This window comes from Heterodontus francisci, chromosome 26 (assembly GCF_036365525.1).
Source record: "Heterodontus francisci isolate sHetFra1 chromosome 26, sHetFra1.hap1, whole genome shotgun sequence".
NCBI classification, from domain to species: domain Eukaryota; kingdom Metazoa; phylum Chordata; class Chondrichthyes; order Heterodontiformes; family Heterodontidae; genus Heterodontus; species Heterodontus francisci.
In genome coordinates this window covers 33,850,538-33,878,517 of record NC_090396.1, presented here as the reverse complement: position 1 = coordinate 33,878,517, position 27,980 = coordinate 33,850,538, and the positions used below count along the sequence as shown (strand labels likewise).

Genomic DNA, 27,980 nt, shown 5'->3' with positions numbered 1-27,980 from the left:
TAATCTGAGATATCCAAAGTGTTTTTTTAAGACAACAGCTGATTTATACATTTTTATTTGTTTAATAACATACAGCATTTGCAGAATACATTGCTTGCATGGTCTGTATACTGTGGAAATTGGCACATATCATTATTCACTATCTAGAGTAACATCAAACAAGATCTTAATGCTTATTCCAACCTAAGCATGAAATTATTTTAACATTTATTATGACCAAGGCAGAAGTAATGCACTGTTAATTCAGTCCCACTACTCCACAGGTCACAGTATATTAGTAAAGTTTCCCACCTACCAGAAAAATAGCCAAATTAAACACTTTATTTATCCCCCAGGATAAAGCACAACAAACCAGGTTTCTTTAAACAACAACAAAATTAACTATTTATTAATAAACCAAATTTTAAATGATAATGAGATAAATCTATATGTATTGTTACGACCAACCACTCCAGTCAAAGCCCCCAATCAAAATATACGATTCTAATTGTGGTGGGACCAACGCACTGTTAATTCAATCCCATCGTTCCACAGATCGGCTAACGTATCATTTAAAACTTTCCAAATTAAAGAGAGACCCAGCCAAATTGCACCATCTATTAACCCCCCGAATGAGGCTAACAAAACCAGGTGTCTTTAAATCAATAAAGTAACTCTTTAATTAGAACTAAATTCTTAAACACTATGAAGATATAAACAACATTCAAAATAGAAAAAATTAGAGTCCTTGCAAATTTACAGTCCAATGTTGCTTGAAGTTCTCACAGGATCTTGCTCGAAATCCTCAAGGGATGTTGCTCAAAGTCCTCACAAAATGTTGCTTTCCTTCTCCAGCGAATTTCAACAATTAATGACCTGCAAACACTTTCAACAGAATCAATCTGACTTTAGAGTTTTTGAGGGATAAAAGAATGTCACAGTCTAACTTCCCTTTCTTCAGTTTAAATTACCAGAGATCTCTGTTTTGGCTTGACCTTTTTTTTTAGAATTTTGAGAGATAATAATAAACAGACTAAAATACTCTTCCTTCAGTTTAAATGGTTGAGAGCTCTTTTTCCAGGTGCTGTCATCACAGCTGTGTCCTGTGTCAGTGTGTTCTGTTAAGGCAAACTATCTTCAACCCAAAGCCAGTTCAAAACTGAATTGAAACAAATGTATCACTTGCTCCTCACTCCCAGTGGCTGTTTCTATAGTAACAAGAATGCACCCTTTGAATCACAGTCTCCAAATGGCTGTTTCTAAGGCAGCAAAAATGCACCTTCCTATAACTCCTGAGGCTTACTGGTTCTTAAAGTAATACTGATCCCTTGCAAGCCTTAAAGGTAAACCACATTTTCCTGAAAAAAAACTACAGGACCATGACAGCATGAAAAGATTTTATAAGTTCTTATTCTTCCTAACCCTCATACACACACACATACATTCAATAACCAATAGTTAACCAGTTTTAAAAGGTTGTTTTAAGTTGTAATGTTTTCTTCGAAATAATAAAGTAATTAATTGTCACAGTCTGGTAGGATATTTCCGGAGCGGTGAGTTGTCCGAAAGTTGAATAGTCAGACGCCACTCGAAGTCTCTCCAGGTGAAGTTAATGAACAGTCTGTGATGGGTAGGCATTCAAGCTAAATTGTCCGTAGCAGGCATCACACAGATCTTTCAGCAAAAGGTTGTAGCAACAGGTCTAACAGTTGGAATCTAACAATCTAACAGTGGAAACTTTCTTGAGATTTCAGGAGCTTCCAAAAACACAAAAGGCAACAGGAATCACCCTTGAGGCCGAGATTTTCCAGAGACTGGAGACAATAGGAATTTTGCTACCTTTAACAATGCAGGGCTTCCTCTCAGCAAAGGAGCCTTTCTCCACAGAGAGCAGCAACTCTTCATTCTCTGGGTCTTTTCCACTCCAAGGGTCTTTTTCTCTCTCTAGGTTGAACACAGCCCCAATTCAAATGTAAGATTCCTTTTTTAACAACAGGGAGACAAGCCTTCCTTTCAGGGAGAGGTCTTTTTCTGGTCTGCAAACACAGGTCTCCAATAACAACTGGCTTTTCAACCCAAAAGTGAAACCAAACTTTCAACAACCAAGTCACAAGACAGTCATAAATCTTTCTGGTTGCTTGGATACAAGTTTTACATCCTGCATTAGAGCATAAGAAATATGAGCAGAAGGAGTTTATTTGACCCCTCAAGCCCTGCACATCCAGCATCAAGTGTCAGAATTCTGTGCTCACAGAAGTCTTAAAGGCACACAGACCTCTTACTTTTTTTTTAAACAAAACTCTCGTGACACAATCTCCTGGTCTCGGTTTTAAACAAATGGGGCTGAATTTTCCCGGCCCAGTGGTGGTGGACTTAGAGGCAGAGGAGCAGTGTTGAGAAAGCTTCCAAACATATTTCCACTGCCGGAGATGTTTCCCGAGGGGCCCTGAGAAGTGGATTGGCTGCCCAAACCATGGAGGCGGGCAGTCAATTAGCATAGTTAAGATCCCAGTTATGAGCAATTTTGCAGTCTTACCAGCCCTTTGCCCCCCCGCCCCCCTCCACATGCAGAGGCCACCAGCTCAATGGAGGCAGCCTCCCCCTGGCAGGCTGGTGGGCCATCGGAGCAGGAGGCTGCAATCCCCAGTGACAGGGCCACAGCCCAAACAATGCAGCCAGAGTGTTAGTCGCACACCTCAGAGGATGCCTCTAAGTTGAGGTGCCTTTGCGGTTCCCGATCTGCCTCAGCAGCGCCCACCTCTCTCAGTGGGCTGCCAAGGGTCCAGAGTTGCTGGACCTCTGATTGGGCAGCAGCATCAAGAGCCCATCTGCCCACTGTCCTTAATTGGCCACATGGCAGCAGCCAATTAGGAGGCTACCTCCAGGAAGATTGCTCTGCCAGACCCGCTCCCAGCAAGTACAGGCTCGCGGCCCCCATTTGGTCCCGACATCGGGGTCCCAAAGCTCACAGCAAAATCCTGCCCATGGAAACATTTATCCACATAATGGATAAAAATACATAATGGAGCACAATCCCATTCGTGAAACCGATAGTAAGAGCACCAAGAGGATGTGAGTCATTCCATTCCTCTGATTGTATCTTTAACTGTATAGACTTTGTGTTCTAAACCTTGTAAACTGTTTAGGATCATAGGTTATAATCTCACTGTGCTACTCCAGATATTCGGGCAGTGAAGGATGGTACTAGAGCCTAGTCTTTACACACTTTGTAAGCTTTGTATTTACAGAGATACACATTACAAACATGCACTTCCAAACCCAAGAAGCATAGTTTCAGTCTGCTCCTATATATAGGAACATAAGTGAATCCCCAGTTAATGGCCACCAGCTGAATGCAATTAAGCACTCAATTAATATGCAATTAATTTCATTGGGACTGGATTGAGACTTCAAAAAGCTGATTTCACTCCTGGCCCCTAATAATGCCAGTGAGAAAGGGAACTTTTCATGTGCCTTTGCATGGGATTTGATCCTTGGTCATGAGTTATGAAGAAACAATGGTGAGAGGACTGTGTCATATGTTATACATCGTTCCTTGGGGCTACAGATTTAAGCATGATTGTGTCAAATAATTTCTGCTGTCGCCTGCTGTTTGTAATTTTTCACTCGATCATACTGGGCTATTTAAACTAAAGACTAAGAGGGCTAAATTCGATACCAACTGAAAACCGGCGCAGGGATTGTGATGCACAATTAACCCATGCCCGTTGATTGCAATGCAGGCTGCACACCAACTTCGTACTGCTTGTCCATTTAAATGATTTCAGCATCCATCCAGCACTAACAATTGATTTACTACATGCAACGGCACGGGGCCAATTCTGTGAGTGGCCAGCACCACCTAAAGCTAGCATGCATTCCTTAAAGGGAAGGCTCATTGTGGGTGAAGTAGGTGTTGGGAGTCTTGCAGGAAATTAATCTGACCTGGGAAACATTGAAGAATGGCACAACATGGGAGAGAGCAGGCTCCAAGGTTTTTGGACACTTCATTGAGGCCTTGTTGAAGGAGGTTGAAAAGAGCATAGATGTTGTGTTTGACCCACAGGGGACCAGGAGGCCCTCCAGACATTTGCTCAGAAGGCAGCCATGGAGGTCAATGTCAGGAGTCAAGCCCCAAGGACCTTGATTCAGTGCCGCAAGAAGTTCAACATCCTCACACGAGGGGTCAAGGTCGGAGAATGCACCTTCAAATACAATTTTGTACCAACTGCACCACTAGCCTCAGACACTGTTCAATTCTCCACACCCTCATCACTCACCTACAAACAATCTCTATCAATCAGGACTCACCTGACACTCACAAGCTCCACTGCACCCTCAAGCACTTAGCACTGCTGGAAGCCTCACACCCATAACTTAAAGCGTGCACACACTGCCGCCTATTCAACATGACAGTCATATCATCCAAACAGATTGCACAACCGTTACTGACACGCTCCCTGCTCTCTTGAAGAGTAAGGTGGCATACAAACACAGACAGTAGGAGCTAAGTGGAGAGGGACAGGTGCGTCTGCATATCCTAACCCCAGTGGAGGAGATGCTGCTGGCTATTAGGATGGCCATTGCTGAGATTGTGGCCAGCAGCTGGGCTGAAACCATCGAAGATGACAATATCCTCATAACTAGTCCTCCTTCTCACATTCTACTTCCCTATCATTCCACACTCTCTACCGATTTACAAGCTGCAGATGGTGTAAGCACGATGCACATCTTACATGCTCAGCCCCCTCCCCGCAGTGTAACATTACCTTAATGCCTTTCTCCTTTCAGTTACCCAAGAAATGCAACCTGGCCAGTGGAGGAACAGCAAGAAGACGGTGCTGATGAAGATGCACCATTACTCATTTCACACTTGCAGCCTCCAGCTCATGTAGTGAAGCTGCATGTATCTTAGAGTATAGAGACGGGATCTGTGCGTGGTGAAACACCCTGCATGAGTGACCTGCGGCCAGATCAGGGGCAAAGATAACACAGGTGCCAACTCTTCAGGGGGCGAGGTCGCACATTTGTTGTGCAGAAGATTTAGATGTGCACTTTAGCAAGGCAGCCTACAGAAGAATGTGTTGCATATACATAACAAAATAATTGGCGCATTGACAAGCCTGTCAGAAAGCCTGGGGTCAATGTCAAGGAGCATGGAGGACTCCATCACCAACTTGACACAGAGCTTGGACCCCTTCCTTTCCAGCATGGAAGTGGTAGCCAACTCTGTTCACACACTTGTGGACCAAACCGATGGCCGAGGTGTCATCTTCTATTGCAGCACAAGCAGCAGCCACCCAATATCTGAGAACAGCAGTGGAAGCTCAGACTGCTGTCATGCAAGGTGAGCTTGCTGCCTTGCAAGTTCAGACTGTTGCCATCATGGCTGTGGATTACAGTGTGCAAAGGGTGTCACAGCAGTCCAGCAATCTGTCCTCCAATTTATTGAGGCATTGACCCGGGGGAGTGGCAGTGGCCCCATGGAGTAAGAATCTGCTGTCCTGTCTCAGGATGACAGCATTCATCCTCCCAGCCCTGCCAGTCAGGCTGTGCCCTTCCTGTTGCCAGTCAGCCATGCAGCCAGCCCACATTGCTGCCGCTCATGCTGAGATGGTGCAGTCTATAGCCAGGCCCTCTAGGCCCAGAGTTGCTTGCAGTCATCCAGCAAGGTCATCGGCAATCTCCTCCACTGAAAGTCTGCAGCCTTCCATGAGTCATGCTGCAGCCATTGGAGTAGCATTGTGTAGGAGCACTAGGACAGACAAAGATACATTGAAGACGGGCACTAAGGGAGTGCACGAGGATGATTATTTGACTTTTGTATGCAATATGGCATGGCTTCATTTATAAATTTGGTTTGGAATGTTTATTTCTTGGTGGCTTTTATTGTGGCTAAGCGGACACCGTGATGGTCAGTGACAAAGGGGAGGTAAGAAATAGGGAATTGGGCTTGCAGTTGCTGGTATCGCACTCAGATGAGTTCTTCACAGACAGGAGCAGAAAGGGGCTGTCTGAGATTGCCTCCTTCCCTCTTCCTGCTCCTCATCTGCTCGCCGTATAGCTCGAGCAAGGGCTGTCCTCTCTTAATGATGAGATTGTGCAGAGTGAAACAGACCACCATGAATCTTGACACCTGCTGTGCTGTGTACTACAGGACTCCTCCAAAGTGGTCCTGGCTGCAGAAATATTGTTTCAGCACACCAATGGTCTGCTCTATCACATTTTTTGTGGAAGCATGGCATTCATTGTATGCATGCTGCATATTTATGTGCTGTTTATACACCTGTGTCATCAGCCATGTGGTTAATGGACAAGCCCTTGTCAGCCAGTAGCCGCACTTTACTTTGCAATATTGTCTCAAATGCAGCTGGCAGAATGGACTGCAGAAAGAAGGCATCATGACTGCTGCCAGAATACCAGGTATTGTCTTGCACAAGTCACTGTGTATGGTCATACACCAGCTGGACATTGAGGGAGTAGAATCCCTTTCAGTTCTGTTATAGGACAGAGTTGACATGTGGCACTCGCAAACCGGTGTGTGCACAGTCAGTGTCACCCTGCATCATGGGGGAGCCTGCAATCCTAGTGAAACCACGCTCCCATTCTGCATTGCTGCAGTGCATCTTGTAGATGGTACACATTGATGCCTCTGTGCGTCGGTGGTGGAGGGAGTGAATGTTTGTAGATGGGGTGCCAACCAAGCAGGCTGCTTTGTCCTGGATGGTGTCGAGCTTCTTGAGTGTTGTTGGAGCTGCACCCATCCAGGCAAGTGGAGAGTATTCCATCACACTCCTGACTTGTGCCGTGTAGATGGTGGACAGGCTTTGGGGAGTCAGGAGGTGAGTTACTCGCCTCAGGATTCCTAGTCTCTGACCTGCTCTTGTAGCCACGGTATTTATACGGCTACTCCAGTTCAGTTTCTGGTCAATGGTAGCCCCTAGGATGTTGATTGTGGGGCATTCAGCTATGGTAATGCCATTGAATGTCAAGGGGAGATGGTTAGATTCTCTCCTGTTGGAGATGGTCATTGCCTGGCACTTGTGTGGCATGAATGTTACTTGCCACTTATCAGCCCAAGCCTGGATATTGTCCAGGTCTTGCTGCATTTCTACATGGACTGCTTCAGGATCTGAGGAGTCACGAATGGTGCTGAACATTGTGCAATCATCTGCGAACATCCCACTTCTGACCTTATGATTGAAGGAAGGTAATTGATGAAGCAGCTGAAGATGGTTGGGCCTAGGATACTACCCTGAGGAACTCCTGCAGTGATGTCCTGGAGCTCAGATGATTGACCTCCAACAACCACAACCATCTTCCTTTGCGCTAGGTATGACTCCAGCCAGTGGAGGGTTTTCCCCCTCATTCCCTTTGACCTCAGTTTTGCTAGGGCTCCTTGATGCCATACTCGGTCAAATGCTGCCTTGATGTCAAGGGCAGTCACTCTCAGCTCACCTCTTGAGTGCAGCTCTTTTGTCCATGTTTGAACCAAGGCTGTAATTAGGTCAGGAGCTGAGTGGCCCTGGCGGATCTCAAACTGAGCGTCACTAAGCAGGTTATTGCTAAGCAAGTGCCGCTTGATGGCACTGTTGATGACACCTTCCATCACTTTACTGATGATTGAGAGTAGACTGATGGGGCGGTATTTGGCCGGGTTGGACTTGTCCTGCTTTTTGTGCACAGGACATACGTGGGCAATTTTCCACATTGCCGGGTAGATGCCAGTGTTGTAGCTGTACTGGAACAGCTTGGCTAGGGGTGCGCCAAGTTCTGGAGCACAGGTCTTCAGCACTGTTGCTGGAATATTGTCAGGGCCCATAGCTTTTGTAGTATCCAGTGCCTTCAGTCGTTTCTTGATATTACGCGGAGTGAATTGAATTGGCTGAAGTGTGGCATCTGTGATGCTGGGGACTTCAGGAGGAGGCCGAGATGGATCATCAACTCTGCACTTCTGGCTGAAGATTGTTGCAAATGCTTCAGCCTTGTCTTTCGCGCTGCTGTGCTGGGCTCCCCCATCATTGAGGATGGGGATATTTGTGGAGCCACCTCCTCCAGTTGGTTGTTTAATTGTCCACCACCATTCACGGCTGGATGTGGCAGGACTGCAGAGCTTAGATCTGATCCGTTGGTTATGGGATCGCTTAGCTCTGTCTATCGCATGCTGCTTACGCAGTTTGGCATGCAAGTAGTCCTGGGTTGTAGCTTCACCAGGTTGACACCTCATTTTGATGTATGCCTGGTGCAGCTCCTGGCATGCCCTCCTGCACTCTTTATTGAGCCAGGGTTGGTCTCCTGGCTTGATGGTAATGGTAGAGTGGGGGATATGCGGGCCATGATGTTACAGATTGTGGTTGAGTACAATTCTGCTGCTGCTGATGGCCCACAGTGCCTTATGGATGCCCAGTTTTGCATTGCTAGATCTGTTCGAAATCTATCCCATTTAGCACGGTGATAGTGCCACACAACACGATGGACGGTATCCTCACTGTGATGGTGGGACTTCGTCTCCACAAGGACTGTGCGGTGGTCATTCCTACCAATACTGTCATGGATAGAAGCATCTGCGGCAGGCAGATTGGTGAGGACGAGGTCAAGTATGTTTTTCCCTCGTGTTGGTTCCCCTACAACCTGTCGCAGACCCAGTCTAGCAGCTATGTCCTTTAGGACTCTGCCAGCTGTGGTGCTACTGAGCCACTCTTGGTGATGGACATTGAAGTCCCCCACCCAGAGTACATTTTTTGCCCTTGCCACCCTCAGTGCTTCCTCCAAGTGGTGTTCAGCATGGAGGAGTACTGAGTCATCAGCTGAGGGAGGGCAGTAGGTGGTAATCAGTAGGAGGTTACCTTGCCCATGTTTGACCTGATGCCATGAGACCTCATGGGGTCTGGAGTCGATGTTGAGGACTCCCAGGCAACTCCCTCCCTACTGTATACCACTGTGCCATCACCTCTGGTGGGTCTGTCATGCCAGTGGGACAGGACATACCCGGGGATGGTGATGCCAGTGTCTGGGACATTGTCTGTAAGGTATGATTCCCTGAGTATGACAATGTCAGGCTGTTGCTTGACTAGTCTGTGGGACAGCTCTCTCAACTTTGGCACAAGCCCCCAGATGTTGGTAAGGTAGACTTTGCAGGGTTGACAGGGCTGGGTTTGCCATTGTCGTTTTCGGTGCCTAGGTCGATACCGGGTGGTCCGTCCGGTTTCATTCTTTTTTATTGACTTCGTAGCGGTTAGGTACAACTGAGTGGCTTGCTAGGCCATTTCAGAGGGCATTTAAGAGTTAACCGCATTGCTGTGGATCTGGAGTCACATGTAGGCCAGACCAGGTAAGGACAGCAGATTTCCTTCCCTAAAGGACATTAGTGAACCAGATGGGTTTTTAACAACAATCGACAATAGTTTCATGGCCATCATTAGACTAGCTTTTAATTCCAGATTTATTAATTACATTCAAATTCCACCTTCTGCTGTGGTGGGATTCGAATCCATGTCCCCAGAGAAATACCCTGGGTTTCTGGGTTACTAGTCCAGTGATAATACCACTACGCCACCGCCTACCCCTCTGTAATGGTGTCTCTGTAATGGTGATTGGATCTAAGTCATTTATTTCTATTTGTACCACTGTTTCATCTGTTCTATTGTGATTGCTCTGCTCAATCAGGTAATGTGACTTTAATTTTATTTTGTTACTACTATTCCCTGCATGGACCTTACTCTCTGATGCACTATTGCCATTATACTCTCTGTCCTACTCAGCCCTCTCTGGAGCCCTAGTTATACAACTCACCAGGACACTGGTCCCACCACGGTTCAGGTGAAGACCGTCCTAACGGTACAGCTCTCTCTTTCCCCATGAATCAAAACCTATTTATATGTCATTGAATTACACAGATTGTACATTTCTCCCACACCAATCATTGAGCCAAGCATTCAACTCTTTATCTTATTTACCCTATGCCAATTTGTTCGTGACTCAGGTCGTAATCCAGAAAATATTACCTTTGTGGTTCTGTTTTTTAATTTAGCCTCCAGCTGCTCATCCCGCGCAGAACCTCTTTCTTAGTCCTCCCTATGTCATTGGTACCCATGTGTATCGGGAAAATGCTGAAATCTATTATTAAGAAAATCTTAACAATGTGCTTAGAAAATCATAGTATGATCAGACAAAGTCCCTGGGATGAGAGGATTGTCCTATAACGAGAGCCTGAGTTAACTGGGTCAATATTCTCTGAAGTTTAGAAGAATAAGAGGTGATCTCACTGAAATACCCAAGATGCTGAGCTTGACGGTAGATACTGAGATGTTTCCCCCCGCTGGGGAATCTAGAACAAGAAGGCACAGGCTCAGGATAAGGGGCTGATCATTTAGGATTGAGATAAGGAGAAATTTCTTCACTCAATGATTTGTGAATCTTTGGAATTCTCTAACCCAGAGGTTGTGAATGTGCCATCATTGAATATATGTAAGGCTGAGGTAGATAGATTTTTGGTCTTTCAGAGAATCAAGGGATATGGGGAGCATGTGGGAAAGTGGAGTTGAAGCCCAAGATCAGCCATGATCATACTGAATGGTGGAGCAGGCTGAATGGACTGCATGGTCTACTCATGCTCCTATTTCTTCTGTTCTTATGTTGTTATGACAGATGTCAGGCTGATTGGCCTCTAGTTCCCCGTTTTCTCTCTCCTGCCTTTCTTCAATTGCGGAGTTACATTTCCTAACTTCTAATCCACTGGGACCATTCTAGAATCTAGGGAATTTTGGAAAATCATAACCAGTGCTTCTACTGTGCATCTCTGCAGCTATTTCTTTTATAATCCTTGGAAGTAGGCCATCAGGTCCTGGGGATTTGTCAGCTTTTAGTCCCTGAAGTTTCTTCAATACTTTTTCTCTGCTAATATTAATTACCATAAGTTCCTCACTCTTATTAGCCCATAGTTACGCTCTATTTCTGGTATGTAATTTGTGTCTTCTACTGTGAAGACAGACACAAAGGGCAGGATTTTTAGCTCTTGATGGGAGTGGGAACGGAGGTGGGTAGGCACTAAAAATAGCAGTGCTGACCGGTGTGCCAGTTTCCTGTTGCTGTTCCAGCCGCTGGTGTGTTTCCTGAGGACGGGATAAGGCGGGCACTGAAACCAGCCTGATTCGGGAATGAGGCCTGTTAATGTTTTTAACGAGTTCATTGTCAGCTTGTTGTGGGCTGTTTGGAATTTTGGTGGGGACACACAGGTTGCATGCTGGATCAGGGACAGACCGTGCATGGAGGTGGCAACACAGCGGGGAGCCAATCATGGCCACATTGTCAGCTTAGATGGACCCATAAAAGGAAGCACAGCTGAGAGTGATACTCAGCCATTGGCATACAGGTGCCATCGGGTGTGAAGAGGTTGCAGAAAGAGAAGTCAGTACACCCTCTACCTGCTTCTAGCTGAGATGCATGTGGTGGTCATCCTCGTCATGGAGGTGCCTGTGGGGGCACTTCCAGAGGATGCTGCACTGGTGTCAACACCGGGGCAGCCTCAGTCACTGGGCTCAGCTGCATTGATGGTTCCTGAGTCAGATGGGCCAAGGAAGCCAACAATTATGATGGCGCCCAGTGAGGGGGGGCACCCTCATCCTCCTTGGTGACTGCCTGAGCCCTAGGCTAGCGCTCCGGGTGCCTGGAGGGGAGCACCAGTTGGGGCGCAATGGCATCCCCTCCAAACATCTCTGCGCCATCAGCACCATTGGCCCATGCTACAGAGTGTGGCATGCTTTCTGTGCACAGTTCCTGCATGCATTCCAAATGCTGCACATGTGGCTCGCCAGGAGGTTGGCCACTGTCTCATTGAAGGACCTCATGCGTTCGAAGCCCTGAGCCATGATGGCGCACATGAGCTGAATGGACTGCTCCATTCTCAGACCATGATGCCGCACTGCCTCAGGGAAGTCTGACATGTAGGAACACATCTTTTGCTGCTGATCTAAGTAGAGCTTCCTTCATTGTGACTCTCAAGGCCCTGCACCTATGCCCAGCTGTGCATGGCTGTTTCTGTCCTCCAACCACCAATGGGAACTGCCCACAACTGCCAATGTCTCTTTCACCTCCTGTTGCTCACTCGTGACTTGCTCATCACTGAGTGCAACACTATCTAATTGTGCGCGAGGACTCACCGATGTCTGTTTATCTGCACTGGTGGAGGGTGTGCTTGTAAGATTTGATGGTGCTTGCTTTGCTGTCTGTTTCTTGCAATTGCCTCAGTGCTGTTACAGGACACTCTCATTCCCTCCATGTCAGAATCTGTGGGAGATACAAGAAGAGATCATATGAACTAGCCTTTGAGAGCAGAAGCCTCTGCAGTGCTGAGGTTTCCCAATGCAGCTAACACTTTGGCATGCTGTAGGGTAGGGAGGAGTGCACTCCACCTCTTCATGTACAGATTGCAGTATCCTTACACCCTCTCCACAAGGAATGCTCATCTCTCCTTCCTTGACTTGCTCCTGGTGGGGAAGGGGCTACCCTGACAATCTCCATGACCCCTTCCATCATGGCAGTGACGATGTGGAAACAGGCCACACCCCTCCTGTCAGAGCCCTTTTCTCCTGCAAGGATATCTGTTATCGTGTGCACCATTATCACTGTGTGCTCTGTTATCAACGTGTGCACCATTATCACTGTGTGCTCTGTTATCAACGTGTGCACCATTATCACTGTGTGCTCTGTTATCAACGTGTGCACCATTATCACTGTGTGCTCTGTTATCAACGTGTGCACCATTATCACTGTGTGCTCTGTTATCAACGTGTGCACCATTATCACTGTGTGCTCTGTTATCGTGTGCACCATTATCACTGTGTGCTCTGTTATCAACGTGTGCACCATTATCACTGCATGCTCTGTTATCAACATGTGCACCATTATCACTGCATGCTCTGTTATCAACATGTGCACCATTGTCACTGTGTGCTCTGTTATCAACGTGTGCACCATTATCACTGCATGCTCTGTTATCAACGTGTGCACCATTATCACTGTGTGCTCTGTTATCAACGTGTGCACCATTATCACTGCATGCTCTGTTATCAACGTGTGCACCATTATCACTGTGTGCTCTGTTATCAACGTGTGCACCATTATCACTGTGTGCTCTGTTATCGTGTGCACCATTATCACTGTGTGCTCTGTTATCAACGTGTGCACCATTATCACTGCATGCTCTGTTATCAACATGTGCACCATTATCACTGCATGCTCTGTTATCAACATGTGCACCATTGTCACTGCATGCTCTGTTATCAACGTGTGCACCATTATCACTGCATGCTCTGTTATCAACATGTGCACCATTGTCACTGTGTGCTCTGTTATCGTGTGCACCATTATCACTGTGTGCTCTGTTATCAACGTGTGCACCATTATCACTGTGTGCTCTGTTATCAACGTGTGCACCATTATCACTGTGTGCTCTGTTATCAACGTGTGCACCATTATCACTGTGTGCTCTGTTATCGTGTGCACCATTATCACTGTGTGCTCTGTTATCAACGTGTGCACCATTATCACTGTGTGCTCTGTTATCAACGTGTGCACCATTATCACTGCATGCTCTGTTATCAACGTGTGCACCATTGTCACTGTGTGCTCTGTTATCAACGTGTGCACCATTATCACTGCATGCTCTGTTATCAACATGTGCACCATTATCACTGTGTGCTCTGTTATCAACGTGTGCACCATTATCACTGTGTGTTCTGTTATCAACTTGTGCACCATTATCACTGTGTGCTCTGTTATCAACGTGTGCACCATTATCACTGTGTGTTCTGTTATCAACGTGTGCACCATTATCACTGCATGCTGTGTTATCAACATGTGCACCATTATCACTGTGTGCTCTGTTATCAACTTGTGCACCATTATCACTGTGTGCTCTGTTATCAACATGTGCACCATTATCACTGTGTGCTCAGTTATCAACGTGTGCACCATTATCACTGCATGCTCTGTTATCAACGTGTGCACCATTATCACTGTGTGCTCTGTTATCAACGTGTGCACCATTATCACTGTGTGCTCTGTTATCAACTTGTGCACCATTATCACTGTGTGCTCTGTTATCAACGTGTGCACCATTATCACTGTGTGCTCTGTTATCAACGTGTGCACCATTATCACTGTGTGCTCTGTTATCAACGTGTGCACCATTATCACTGTGTGCTCAGTTATCAACGTGTGCACCATTATCACTGTGTGCTCTGTTATCAACGTGTGCACCATTATCACTGTGTGCTCTGTTATCAACGTGTGCACCATTATCACTGTGTGCTCTTTTATCAACGTGTGCACCATTATCAGTGCGTGCTCTGTTAGTTCCATGCACTCCGTCAGTTCCATGCACACCATTATCATTGTGTGTTCCATTAGCACCATACACTCCGTTAATGCTGCATGCTACATTCACACCAAGCACTCCTCACCATCTGATATTGTGATATTTGCTGTCACCTCAGGTGCAGGAACTATAAAAGCCGCCCTATATTGTGCTCCAAATAAACTGTATTTTTTTAATAATAAAAAGGATGTACCCAGTATTCCACTAGGACTGAAATGTGTGATTTGTTCCCTCTAAGCACACTGGGGACTGTTCTCTGTCCACTGCAACCAATCCCTATTTACACAATGGCACATCGTGCAAGACACATTTGACCATGGTAAGCAATCAAGCGAAGGCTGCTTTGATACATCTACTAACAAGTCTGGGCACCATTTTGACCATAGACTAGACAATAAATTTAAATGAATTGTCTGCCAAGTTCCCAGTGATGCTGTGTTTGCTCACTGGTCGAATGATAGGACAGGGTTCACTCCCACACTTTCCCACACAGTGAATCACTAACTGTGGATGCGATGAGTGGAGGGAGAAGCAGCCAGGCCATCACTCTATGCCCCTTCCTGGAGATTAGCAATCTTGGCCCATCGCATGACTTCCTGATGTACCATTAATCCAGAGCTACTCTTCGGCTCATCTGCGGTCACCAAATCCTCAACTGCTCTCGATGGAGCCACTGCAGGATACTTCCTATCACTGAGCTGATTGGAACAGCTGAGTACAGAAGAAGAGTCCACTTGAGGATCTCCAAGGCAGCAAGAAAAGTGACATCAAAACACATCTGATGAGAGTATCATTTTCTTCTACAAAAGAGGGAGCAATTTCAACCAAAATAAAATTCCTCTGAGACTTTCTATCCCCTATCAAAATGACCTTTAATAAGACAATTTTCTCTGAAAATTGACAGGAGGAAACTGGCCATTAAACATCAATGTAAATGATAGGAGGAACACTTTAAGTGGAGGCAGCTGTACCAGCATGATTCAGTTTGTAGTCTGGTACAAAACATAACTTCCAAATAACTTTCATCACATCCACATTTCCTTGTGGATTTAACTTATTTGGTTCTAAAAGGGTATTGAAAAGGGTTCACAAATTCCTTTGAGGTTGCATGAAGCAAATTACATTTTGGTGACAGACCTTTTTTTTGTAATGAAGAGATTTTAATTATGGGAGGGAAAGCCTAATTTGGTCCACATGACATAATTTGTTGAAAGGAAATGTCAAGCATGAAGTATTGATAAAATTACACATTCAGTTCAATGCAATTAAATCGAATAGTTCAGATTGCAAAAGTGTCTCATTACTAAGTATGCAAAGATATGGCAATTTGGCAGGAATTTTCTTTTACCAAGATTGCATTTCTGTGCATTTTGATTAAGTTTGTTCATCCAAATGCAACACTGTTTCTGAGAAATGACCTTTTACAAAACTGCCAAAAATTCTGTAAAGGTACCGTTCATTTCTCACATCATTTCAATGAATTTAGACCTTCACTTTCTGCATGACCTTTCTGCTCTCAATTACCAAACAATCTCACACAGGCATTGATTTTGATTCAGGAATCTCAGCTTTGCATAGCATCCGGTGGCAGCTTGTTGCCAGAGGGGTATTTTCCAGTTCATACTCACTTAATCATCCCACTTCCATTGCTCCAAAGCAGTCAGACAGGACTCCAAAGCCATGCACTGCATTGTTTGAGCATTTGGGGAAAGGGACGGCTTTGGGGGGAAATGTTTTTTAACCAGGAGATGAATATGGCTTCAGTTTTCCCAGTGTTCAGTTGAAGAAAGTTCTGTCTCATCCATGACTCGATGTCAGATAGAGTCTGACACCACAGGCTGGTTGTAGAATCAAGAGTGGTGGTAAAGGGGTAAAGCTGGGTTTCATCAGCTCACATATGGAAACTGACCCCATGACTGTAGATCGTATCTCCGAGGGGCAGTATGTAAACACAGAAAGGGAGGGAGCAAATTCTTTCATCAGCAAGGCAGCCTTTCCTATCAAATGTCATAACAAGAAAAAGTCAAAAGATGAGAAAAACCCATTCGAACCATCACAATCGCTCCGTGAGTACTCCAACTCATATAACCTAAGAGCTAATTATATTCTTAACTCCCCTAAAATCTATAAGGATTTATCACCCTTACAGTAAAAAATGGTTTTGTAATGCCAGTTTAAAATTTACTTTTCACGAATTTACTTTAATGCCCTCTTGCCCTACTTGACTTAATGTTAAATAATCTTCTGAGTTAACCTTATCTGTGCTGCTTAATGCTTTAAGTACCTCACTGAGATCATGCTTTAACTTTCTAAGCTGTGGAACTTATTTTTTTAATCTATCCCCCACAGCTCATTCCTGCTATGTTGCTGCATCCTTTCCAATGCATATCTGTGTCCTTGAAGTGCAGCAACCAGAACACACTGCCAATCTGTTCTGACCAGTCCATTATAACCTCTATGGACTTAGACTTCACTGCTTCACTCATGTATCCCTGCATTCTACTTGTGGCCTATAAAACTTAACCAGTTTATGCCACATTGATTTCAAGTCGAATCACTGACTCTAACCAAATACACTTTCCCTTTATCTGGCATACATTTAACATGACATGAGACATGGAATCTCATCTCCTAAGGACTGTGGTGGGAACATTAAAGACTGTCCATGTCAGTCATCCTGCTGATTCAGGGTTGTTGAAACAATATAAAATAGAACCATTTCATTAGATACTGCAGCGATAATCGTTTTTAAGACATTAAAGTAAAACCAGTAACTTGTGATGCTGTTTATTCAAATCAAAAACATGTCCAAAGGGTACAAAGGACCTGCCCAAGCTGACACTGATACACTACTAGGATCAGCAATTTCAGTTATAATGCTGTGTAGGGAGATAGGATGTCATAGCAATTTATAAAGTAAATGACAAACTTCAGTTTTCTTGGTGTAAATATTTAAGTAAAAGTGCCACGTACAAATGGAACAAAATTACAATATTTGGAACTGTCTAATTTTTGGCTTTTTGTAGGCCATTTTGATTTATTCAACTCAACACAAGGAAAGCCAAAGTCAGTTTCAGTTCCCTCCTAAAACACCACATCTTAGCACCCTAACTCTTACAGTTCACTCAGATTAAGCCCAATGAACCCTAAACCTCATCCATACTGCCACTGAAACACTTGCTCATGCCTTTGTTACTTCCAGACTTGGTTATTCCAACACTGTCCTTGGTGCTTCCTGAACTCTGTCCTTCATAAATTACAACTCTGTTGAAAACTCAATCCCCACACATTATCTTGCACTAAGTCCTGCTCCTCCGTTTCTCATCTTCACTGGCTCCATATCCACTTAGCACATCTATTTGAGAATCCTTGTCTTCATCAACAAATCTCTCCATAGACTCACTCCTACCTCCCTCTACAGCCTCATTAAGCCCTATTTTCCTCTAATCTTCAGTTCTGGCCTCCTTTGCATCCACCCTCTCTCCATTCCAATTTTGCTGTAGAGCCATCAGCCATTTGTTTCCCCACTGGAACATTTTCCTTAAACCCCTTCACATTGCAACATCTCTCCCCTTCTTCAGAAGCCTTTCCAAAACCTACCTCTTCAATCTTCCTTTTGGCTCCATTCTTAATCCTTCTTCCTCCATTTCCTATGAAACATATTGGGATATTTTATTACATTAAAGATGCTGTATAGTGTAAGTTGTTTTTGCTCATTAAGAAAATAGTATTCATCCACGCAGTTGAAGTTTTCTTTATTCACATCCAGCCGACTGCAATTATCCATTGGTCTTTAATGAATGGCAGTGCCCGGTAACAGGTAAATGCCTGGGTATCTGCCAATGTTGTTGATGGTTTAAGACAACATTTTTAATTCTGGGGTATTCTAGTGGCTGTGGACTTGTAAATTGGTACTTGATTGAGGAGACAAATACTCAGTCTTTCAATATGTCAGTCTTGACTAGAAAGTGTTCTGTCAATGATTAGACTGCTGTGTTAATGGGGTAGTGCAAAGAAAACACTGTAAGCAAATATTCAATTTTCCCTACCACCTCCGACTTTAGTTTTTCTTAGGTTGAGTTGAATGAATCAAAATAGTAGAAAGAGCAGAGAATGCACTGCCGTATAATAAAGGGAAAATCTGACCTAAAATGTACATGTCATAAAGGGTGACCTTTTCACACATAAAAACTTTAGGCAGCACTGTTTTGTGTGGCAGTTGAAGCTGTCTTGTGGGAAAAGTGAAAACTTTAACCACATTTGTTGCCGACGTCTGAACGCATGATTTACTGCATCCTATCTTATAGCCAGTGGTTAACTCATCCAATGAAGTACATAGCCATGAAAATTAAACAGCTTAGCAGTAGGAAGCAAAGGATATGAGCTTTGGTAATGAGCCAGTTCTATTGGTGGTAACGGAAGCAAATGATGTGCAGAATATCACTGACGGCTTTTGGACATTTTTAGGAAAATAAGTTTAAGAGGTTCATAAATAAAATTATGAAAACGGAGGAAAAGCCATGCGACAGCGTCAAGCGGGAATGAATTGAGCTGCCTACTTCAAAAGCAAATAAGTTCACACATACCAACAGAAATCCAGAGGCTTAAAGGAAGCATCTTGGCAAAGTGAAAGAGAAAGCAAGGAAGAAGATGGCTTGCAGAAAAGGATTGAGAGACAAGAGCAAAAGTGGAGTTGAGCTGTGTTCTGACTGTATGACCACTCCCAGTCAATCTCCTCTACACAGCTCAAGGGCATTGGCAATCAGTCATTTTCTGCATCCTCTGATTCCCAGCAGAGCAGAATTGTTGGGGCAGTGACACGTTCCACTGTGTCTGACGTTCTGCTCCTCACACAGACTGATCCTGCGGGAGATCCATGTAGTCAGGGCTCCTCCCAAAGCTCTATATTAAACTGTCTGTAATTGTTCTGCAAATATAACCAATAATAAATTGGGTTAAAATCACTGCACAACTTCATCTTTTCCTAAATCTGTAACCTGTACACACACAAATCTTTGAAGGTGGCAGGACAAGTTGAAAAGGCAATTAAAAAGCATATGGAATTCTTGATGTTATAAACAGAGGCATAGAGTACAAAAGCAAGGAGGTTATAGTAAACCTGTATAAATCACTGGTTAGACCCCAGCAGGAGTATGATGTTCAATTCTGGGCACTGCATTTTAGGAAGGATATCATGACCTTAGAAAGGGTGCAGAGGAGATTTACTAGAATGGTACCCTGGATGATGGACTTCATTTACATGGAGAGACTAGTGAAGCTGGGGTTGTTCTCCCTCGAGCAGAGAAGGTTAAGGGTAAATTTATTAGAGCTGTTAAAACTATTCCCAGTGGCAGAAAGATCAGTAACCAGAAGACACAGATTTCAGATGTTTAAAAAAAGAACTTTTTTTTTACACAGCAGATTGTTGTGATCTGGAATGCACTGCCTGAAAAGATGGTGGAAGCAGATTCCATTGTAACTTTAAAAGGGGAATTGGATAAATACTTGAAAGGGAAAACTTTACAGGACTATGGGAAAGTTAGGAGACTAGGACTAATTGGATAGCTCTACCAAAGAACCAACATAAGCTCAGTGGGACACGTGGCCTCCTGCTGTGCTGTATCATTCTGTAATTCTACCTCCACTAGTGCTACTGTCCCCTCAAAACTCTCTTTCCCCCTGCCTCTGAAGTTTTGTGCATCACCCTCCCTTTACCCTACAATTGGTGGCTGTTCCTTCAGGTTCTTAGGCCCCACGCTTTAGAATTCCTTTCCTAAACCTCTCTGCTTTATTTTATTTATTTATTTATTTTGAGATACAGCACTGAAACAGGCCCTTCGGCCCACCGAGTCTGTGCCGACCAACAACCACCCATTTATACTAATCCTACATTAACCCCATATTCCTTACCACATCCTCACCATTCTCCTACCACCTACCTACACTAGGGGAAATTTTTAATGGCTAATTTACCTATCAATCTGCAAGTCTTTGGAGGTGGGAGGAAACCAGAGCACCCAGCGGGAACCCACGCAGACACAGGGAGAACTTGCAAACTCCGCACAGGCAGTACCCAGAACTGAACCTGGGTCGCTGGAGCTGTGAGGCTGCAGTGCTAACCACTGCGCCACTGTGCCGCCCCCTTGAAGATCCTCCTTCAACTCACCTCCTTGGTCAAGCTTTGGTCACCCCTCCTAATCTCTTCTTCTATGGTTTGGTACCTGTCTTATCCTTCAGCCTTTGTGAAGCACTTTGAGACATTTATTGACACTAAAGATGCTAAATAAATATAAACATATGAAAAATAACTAACAAGGAATAACCAACTGATCCATCCAGCCTGTCCCATACAGTTGCGATGCTTTATGCATCCCCCATCCCATCCAGAGCCATGTAATTTCCTGGGAGAGGCCAAAACACATATTAAATCCCAGGAAAATTAGGGGGCAAAGATCTGGAAAATTGCTCTCTGACTTCCTGAGGTGATGCAAACTAGTCCAGTGGATCACCCTGGCCCTGATGAATATTACCCAGTATCTACCTCTCGTGCAAGATGACCTCTGACCTAGTCAAAACAGGTCCAACTCTCGCATGAAGGATTTCAGTGAATTAATGTTCATCGCAGGGATCCAATATTCTTTGGGAAAAGTAGAACCTCCTAACATCTAAGCTAGTTTTGCCCTTACGTAACTTGTAAGAGTTTCCCCTATTCAATTACAACAATTGGTCTGCATAAACAGAATCCAGTTCCTTCAGCATCTTATAAACCTTGATCAAATCTCATCTAAGTCTACTCTTCTTTAATGTAGAGAAACGCAGCTCTTTGAGGCTCTCTGGATAACTCAGATGCTTTAAACTTTAAAATGCAATTTTTTTTGTCAATGAATTCCAGTAATTCTACAAGTTATGGCACTTCTTTAACTAGTATGCAATGCCTGCCCAATTAAGCATTTAGGGGAGGAATTTAGGGTCACTTAACGTGGGTCTTCATTACTTGTGTGTTTAACATTAAAAAAGTAATTCTGTGATTACGAAGTTGAGTTTACTCAGTTCCACCTCTTAATTATTGGTTTAATTGCTAATTTTGTAATTGGGTGTTAATATTTACCACCTACAGATACTCAATGGTGCAATTTGTGACTTGTGGTAATGATTGTTGTGCATTCCCAAAACTCTTCCAGTGAACACAAGTTAAGCACTGACACAAGTCAGTTTCCCCTTAGCACTTCTGAATCAGATTTATTATTCATGTCCCCAGTCCAAACTCACAGGCCAGTCACAACACACAGTTTGTGTTTGCACTTCACAGGTAGTCTCTCTCACAGTACTTTGACTTCACACTGGTTGCCCTGTACACGTACTGATCTCAAAACCAGTATCATAGTGTAATGGCACCCCTAGAATTTCCTGCCATTATACTGGACAACCATGATCAATCAATCTTAATTTGTGTATGGATCTAGTTATATTATTTAGCAGTTCGGTGGCTGAAAATTCTGTGCGGCAATTTGCACCAGTGAGTCTGGAATTCACCAGTGAATCTGGAGTTACCCCAGTGAATCTGGAGATCCAGCAGCAAGTCTGGAGATCAACCAGCGAGTCTGGACTGCACCAGTGAGTCTGGAGTTGCACCTGTCAATGCTCTGCAGAACTAAGTTCACCAGAATATTCATTTACATAACTAATGGCAGATCTCCAGTCAGTACCTGTGTAAAAGGGAGGACCATTCTGGGGTACTTGTACATTAGAATACAGCATTTGAAATGGCGGAAACTCAAGGCTGACTGTCCAGTACAGCACTGATAGAGTGCTGCACTGTGGGAGGTGCCGTCTTTCAGATGGGAAGTTAAACCGAGGCCCCATCTGCCTGCTCGGTTGGATGTAAACGATCCCATGGCACTATTTTGAAGAAGAGCAGGGGAGTTATCCCTGGTGTCCTGTCCGATATTTATCACTCAATAAACCTCACAGAAACAGATTATCTGGTTATTATCAAGTTGCTGTTTGTGGGATCTTGCTGTGCACAAATTGGCTGCCGTGTTTCCTTCATTACAACAGTGACTACACTTCAAAAGTACTTCATTGGCTGTAAAGCACATTGAGATGTCTGGTGGTCATGAAAGGCACTACATAAATGCAAGTCTTTTCTCAGTTCTGATGGAAGATTGCAGCAGCAGGCTGGGGGAGCAGTGGGTTATCAGGAAATATTTGATTCCGTGAGTTGACTGTCAGGCAACTGGGTGGCTTTTCAAAAATGCCTTCGACTGGAAAATCTGGTACAAACAGTGGACTGATGGACAAGGGATTTACAAATCCAAACAAAGGAGGAGTTTACAAGTTCAACACATAGACAAATTGTGTTTAACTCCTTGAGCTAAGATGCTTTAGCACTTCTAGTAGTTGACCACAGAACAGCATTGATGAAAGCTTGTGCCAGAGAGAATTTTGATAACCTTTTCTTTTCAACCCAAATTTGCAGTGTGCATAAAATTAAAGAGGCCAATAAAGTGAAGAAAATTGCAACAAAATGTGCGTAGAGCTTGGAGGTTAGGTTGGAAAAACTGGGGTTGATCTTCTTAGAACAAAGGAGATTGAGGGGTGATTCAATACAAATGGACATGATTATGACAAGCTTAGATAAGTAAGACAAGGAAAAACTGTTCCTATTAATTAATGGTACAAGGACTAAGGGGAGACAGATTGAAGGTTTTGGGTAAGAGATGCAGGGGGAATGCAAGGAATAACTTTTTAATGCAGCGGGTGGTAATAGCCTGGAACTCGCTGCCCACAAGGGTGGTGGAAGCGGAGACAGTAAATGACTTCAAAAGGAAATTGGATGGCCACTTGTAGGAAATAGACTTGCAGGGCTAAGGGGATCGAGCGGGGGTGTGGGACTGACTGCATAGCTCTGTGGAGAGCCGGCACAGACTTGATGGGCTGAGTGGCCTCCTTTTGTGCTGTAAATGACTCTATGACTCAATACAGTTTGTGCATGAACATTTCAGCTCTTTTTGAATATTAGTTGTACAATAATTAGAGGTTCTGATTTCAAGAACTTCATCCACAATAGGAGAAAATGTGTTGAGGGGAACATCACTTTATGCTAAAATTAGCAAATCAAGGTAAGATAGACCCCAATATGAATGTGGCGGTAGCTTAGAGCAGCTAAAACTGTTACCATGGTGATAGCACTGTTTCAAGCCAAGATGGCGATGATATAATGCACGTTCTTTATCGGTGCATTCATGCAACATAATTTTAACATTTGCACCAATGCTAAACTTGGAAGGTAAATCAGGTGTCACGATCCAAACTACCTCGGACTTGAAGTGGAGTCATACCCTCCAGCATGAAGTTTCAATTCACTTTGTCCCAGTGTCAGATCCTGATTCCAGATTTTCACTGTAAATGCAGCCTCGGTCCATATCACAGCAGGCCAAAGAATGGGTGACCAAAATGGAAGTCAACATTTAATGTTGCTTTTCAAGTTGCTGTACAAAAGAGGAAGACCCTTACATAGCAGATCCTTTTTATATGTGTCAAAGAGATAACCTTTATGTACAAGATTGCAGCAGGATCAAGAGGAGCATTAGTAGAGACACGAGAGTGGGTCTCCTGCCTGCCATCGTGAACATGCTGAAGTACAAGAAAACCTGGAAGTTAGGAACATAGGAACAGGAGTAGGCCATTCAGCCCATCGAGCCTGCCCCACCATTCAATATAATCATGGCTGATCATCCACTTCAATGCCTTTTTCCCACACTATCCCCATATCTCCTATGTCATTTGTGTCGTCTGGAGAACTAAAGCAATTAGAAACAAAATGGAGGTCAAGGCAATTTACAACCATGTATGTTTTTATGTGGGCATATGCTATTAGAAACCAGCTGATCCTGGGCAACACTGCATTCTGAAAACAGGTGGCTGTGTAATTATAGTGACTAGAAGGACCAGTTTCTCTCCATTGCAATTGTGCCGTGTGTTAACACACGCAAATCACTTCAACTCAGAAGGTAACCTGAGAAGATGCATTGCTCCTGCAATTTGTTAAATGAGTCATTAAACCATAATTATTATTTTTTTAAAAGGCGGACACCTTAGGCATTATTTTGTTAATTCATCAGTGACTCCACATGACTAACTAGATGCAACGTGTACCTTTAAAAAGAAGCAAATGAGTAGTTTGGAGAATGACACTGAGGTCATCATATTCCAGTCCACTAAATTGGCCTCCAATAAATTGGGTGGATATGTCTGTACAGTGTGTGCCTTTTTTCTGCTGGCAGTTAACTTAATGCTTGCTCTCTCACTAGTAACTGCAGCATAGTACTAAAAACAGTTTTAGTTCCTCATCCCTATAATCAAGCTGTGCAAAGGGGAAAGGCCATGACAATATTTAAACACTGCCATTTTAGTTGCATGTATTTTAGTCAGTAAGCTGCTAAATTACTGCAGGTCTGAGTCCAAGGGCGGGCTGCTATTAGATGAAGAGCTGGATTACAACGAAGAGTTGAGGAACAGGGCCCAAAAGATATCATCTAACTTGTACTGATTACAGTTTCTGTTATCAGGTGCCATTAAACATAGAAACATAGAAAATAGGAGCAGGAGTAGGCCATTCGGCCCTTCAGGCCTGCTCCGCCATTCAAAAAAGATCATGGCTGATCGTCTAATTCAGTACCCTGTTCCTGCTTTCTCCCCATATCCCTTGATTCCTTTGGCATTAAGAAATATATCTATCTCCTTCTTGAATATATTTAATAACATGGACTCCACTGCTTTCTGCGGTAGAGCATTCCACAGGTTCACCACCCTCTGAGTGAAGACATTTCTCTTCATCTTGGTTCTAAATGGCGTACCCTGTATCCTGAGACTGTGATCCCTGGTTCTGCCAAACCAAGAAGTCAAGAAGTTCGTGGTAGAGGCTGACCCACCCAAAGGGATGTTAACAGTGAGCAGTAAGTAGCTTATAACTGGAGAAAGAAAATGCCCCAGCGAGGAAACCCCTATGGACACCAAAACTTCAGGCCTCAACGGTGACCCTTAGATTCTCATTATTGTGGTTTGCAGTTCCAGTTAAGCAGGTACTTTGTCTTTCTTTATATTTTGCTCTCTTCATTTGTGCTCACACTACTTGAAGAAATTTGCCCTTATATAAAGCAAAAAGCCGGCAGTTAGCACAAATTCACAATATTGCTCATTTGGTTAAATACATTAAGCTGGGATTTATCAGACAAGCACACTCTGAGGCAGTAGAGCTGTGGAGTGGTCTTTGTGCCAGTCCACCTGTTTCCACCATCAACACCAGCAAATTCTCTACTGAAATATTTCTGGTGGACTCTCAGGGATATTCCTGTCTGTGAATTGGGAGCTGGCCATGTAGGAAAGTTAAATGGCTGTGGCTGCAAGATTCTTGCTGGTTAAAGGATTGGGAGCAAGCACCACTGTTTTGAATTCAGCTGCTTCCATCAAAGGTCTGGCATTACAGCAATGGAATTTTTTTTTATTTGTTGATGGGATGTGGGCATCGCTGGCTAGGCCAACGTTTTTTGCCCATCCCTAATTGCCACTTGCTAGGCCATTTCAGAGGGCATTTAAGAGTCAACCACATTGCTGTGGATCTGCAGTCACATGTAGGCCAGACCAGGTAAGGGCAGCAGATTTCCTTCCCTAAAGGGCATTAGTGAACCGGATGAGATTTTACTACAATCGACAATGGTTTCATGGTCACCATTAGACTAGCTTTTTAATTCCAGATTTACTAATTGAATTCAAATTTCACCATCTGCCATGGTGGGATTCAAACCCATGTCGCTAGAACACTAGCCTGGACCTCTGGATTACTAGTCCAGTGACATTAGCACTACGCCACCGCCTCCGCTAATCTTTCCCTCATTCCTCCCTCTTATGATAGAAGTGCTGGTTGTAGCCAGAATTTCTTTCTTGTGCTTCTCTGGCACCTCGGAACATGCTGGCCTTCTCAATGTTCAGTGCTATTGAGGCAATAATGACTGAAGTGTGATGCATGAGGTCACTACCTCATGTAAATACACTTGCCCATATTTGTGCAGATGTTTCCACCATTCACCGACACTTCCTGTGGGAGCTACAACAAGCACCAAAGTGGTTGGAGATTCAGCAGTACAGGCCCTGGCCCGTGTGATGCTGGAAGACAGACAGTAAACCAGAGGAAATCCTGAGAAAAAGATTGGCCTCTATGTGATAAAATTTTCGTCCTCACTCACTGCATGGGTGTCAGAATGGATCAACCACCTAGAAACATAAAAACAAGAGTAGGTCATTCAGCCTCTCAAGCTCATTCCACATTTCAATTAGATGATGTCTGGTCTGTCTTAACTCCATCCCCCACCTTGGTTCCATTTCCCTTGGTAACCTAGCCTAACAAAAATCTCAATCTCAAATTTGAAATTTTCAATTGACCTACCGTCAACAGCTTTTTGGGGAGAGAGTTCCAGATTTCCACTACTCTTTGATTGAAAAGTGCTTTCAGACATCACCCCTGAACGGCCTAGCTCTGGTTTTAAGGTTATGCCCTTTTTTGGAACCTGCCCCAATTTTGTTCCATTGATTTCAATAGAATGCAAATTGGGTGAACTGCTTTGCTAGTTACTGCCCGTGCCTCCATATCTCCGACAGGCTGATTCAGTCTATGAAAAGGCTCCAATACTGGCCTATTAATTGGAACTGTGTGGGTGTAGAATAAGAACTGCAGGGTGTAGTTTTGTAATTCACCGTGCTGACACTTGCCGAGGGACACTCAGGGCTGGATCTTGTTCTGCTCCCAATGTTGGGTTCCGTGGCGACTGGGGGGAGCGGGCGGAGAATTGGAGCAGCAGCGGCCGCCACAGAACACGACACCAGGACTGTCTGGACTGCCGGGTCCAATCTTCCTGGCAGCAGGGAAGCTCCGTGGCAACCCCTCCGCCACTCTCGAACAGGACCCGAGTTTGCAAATTTAAATTATATCTTTGTATTAATTAAAATGTAAACCTCAGCGATCTTACACCTTCCGTTCCCAATCTTCAGCGCGATGTGCGGCACTCGCTCTCCTTCACTTTTCCGTCCAGGGAAAGCTGCCGTCTCCGAGGTGGGGAAGGGTCAACTCTGCATTATGTAATGTATGGGGTTGTGGCGGGGGAGGGGAAAGGGGTCAACTCTGCATTCTGTTGTGTTGTTTGCAGAGCTGGCAGCATTTTTAAAATGGCGCCAGTACCTGCTACTTCAACAGGTGATGCCGCCACGTGGTTGGGGGGGTGGAGGCGGCTGCTGTGCATATGCAAAATGCCCACCAGATGCAAGATCGGGGCGGCCCGTGCGTGGCGGCTGCCATTTTCTGCACTTGGAGAACAAGTTAGAGCCCCTAGACTGGTGATTTCCACTAGCACACCAAATACTCATTGACACTTGTAAAGGCTTTTCCAAAACCCTGAGTTAGAGCCATGAGATTTTTGTGCTGCATTTAAGTATTCACAAAGTAGAATTCGCTGAATCGGACACACACATGAATGCTGTCCTGTAGCTTAAATGGGGTTTCCGTGTGACTCCCCATGGGGTTGAAATGTGTCTTCCAGTATCTCTGCAACGCCTATGAGGATTGATGATA

General features: G+C 44.3%; 1 protein-coding gene and 1 long non-coding RNA gene across 10 annotated transcripts in view; one reads left to right on the top strand and one right to left on the bottom strand.

Annotated features, from left to right (window-relative positions):
• b3gntl1 (UDP-GlcNAc:betaGal beta-1,3-N-acetylglucosaminyltransferase-like 1) overlaps nucleotides 1-27,980 on the top strand; it is a 351,083-nt gene that overhangs the window by 153,099 nt on the left and 170,004 nt on the right. The gene's annotated exons all lie outside the window — the stretch shown is intronic.
• LOC137384546 (uncharacterized) lies at nucleotides 99-27,550 on the bottom strand. Of its 2 annotated transcripts, none has more exons than XR_010977599.1 (3): nucleotides 26,414-26,586; nucleotides 17,957-19,283; nucleotides 99-864 (listed from the first exon to the last, which is right to left on the bottom strand). It is a non-coding gene; the product is annotated as an uncharacterized lncRNA (long non-coding RNA). The 2 variants fall into 2 exon arrangements; XR_010977598.1 differs by lacking the exons at nucleotides 99-864; nucleotides 26,414-26,586 and adding exons at nucleotides 26,602-26,629; nucleotides 27,382-27,550 and having other exon boundaries at nucleotides 17,144-19,283.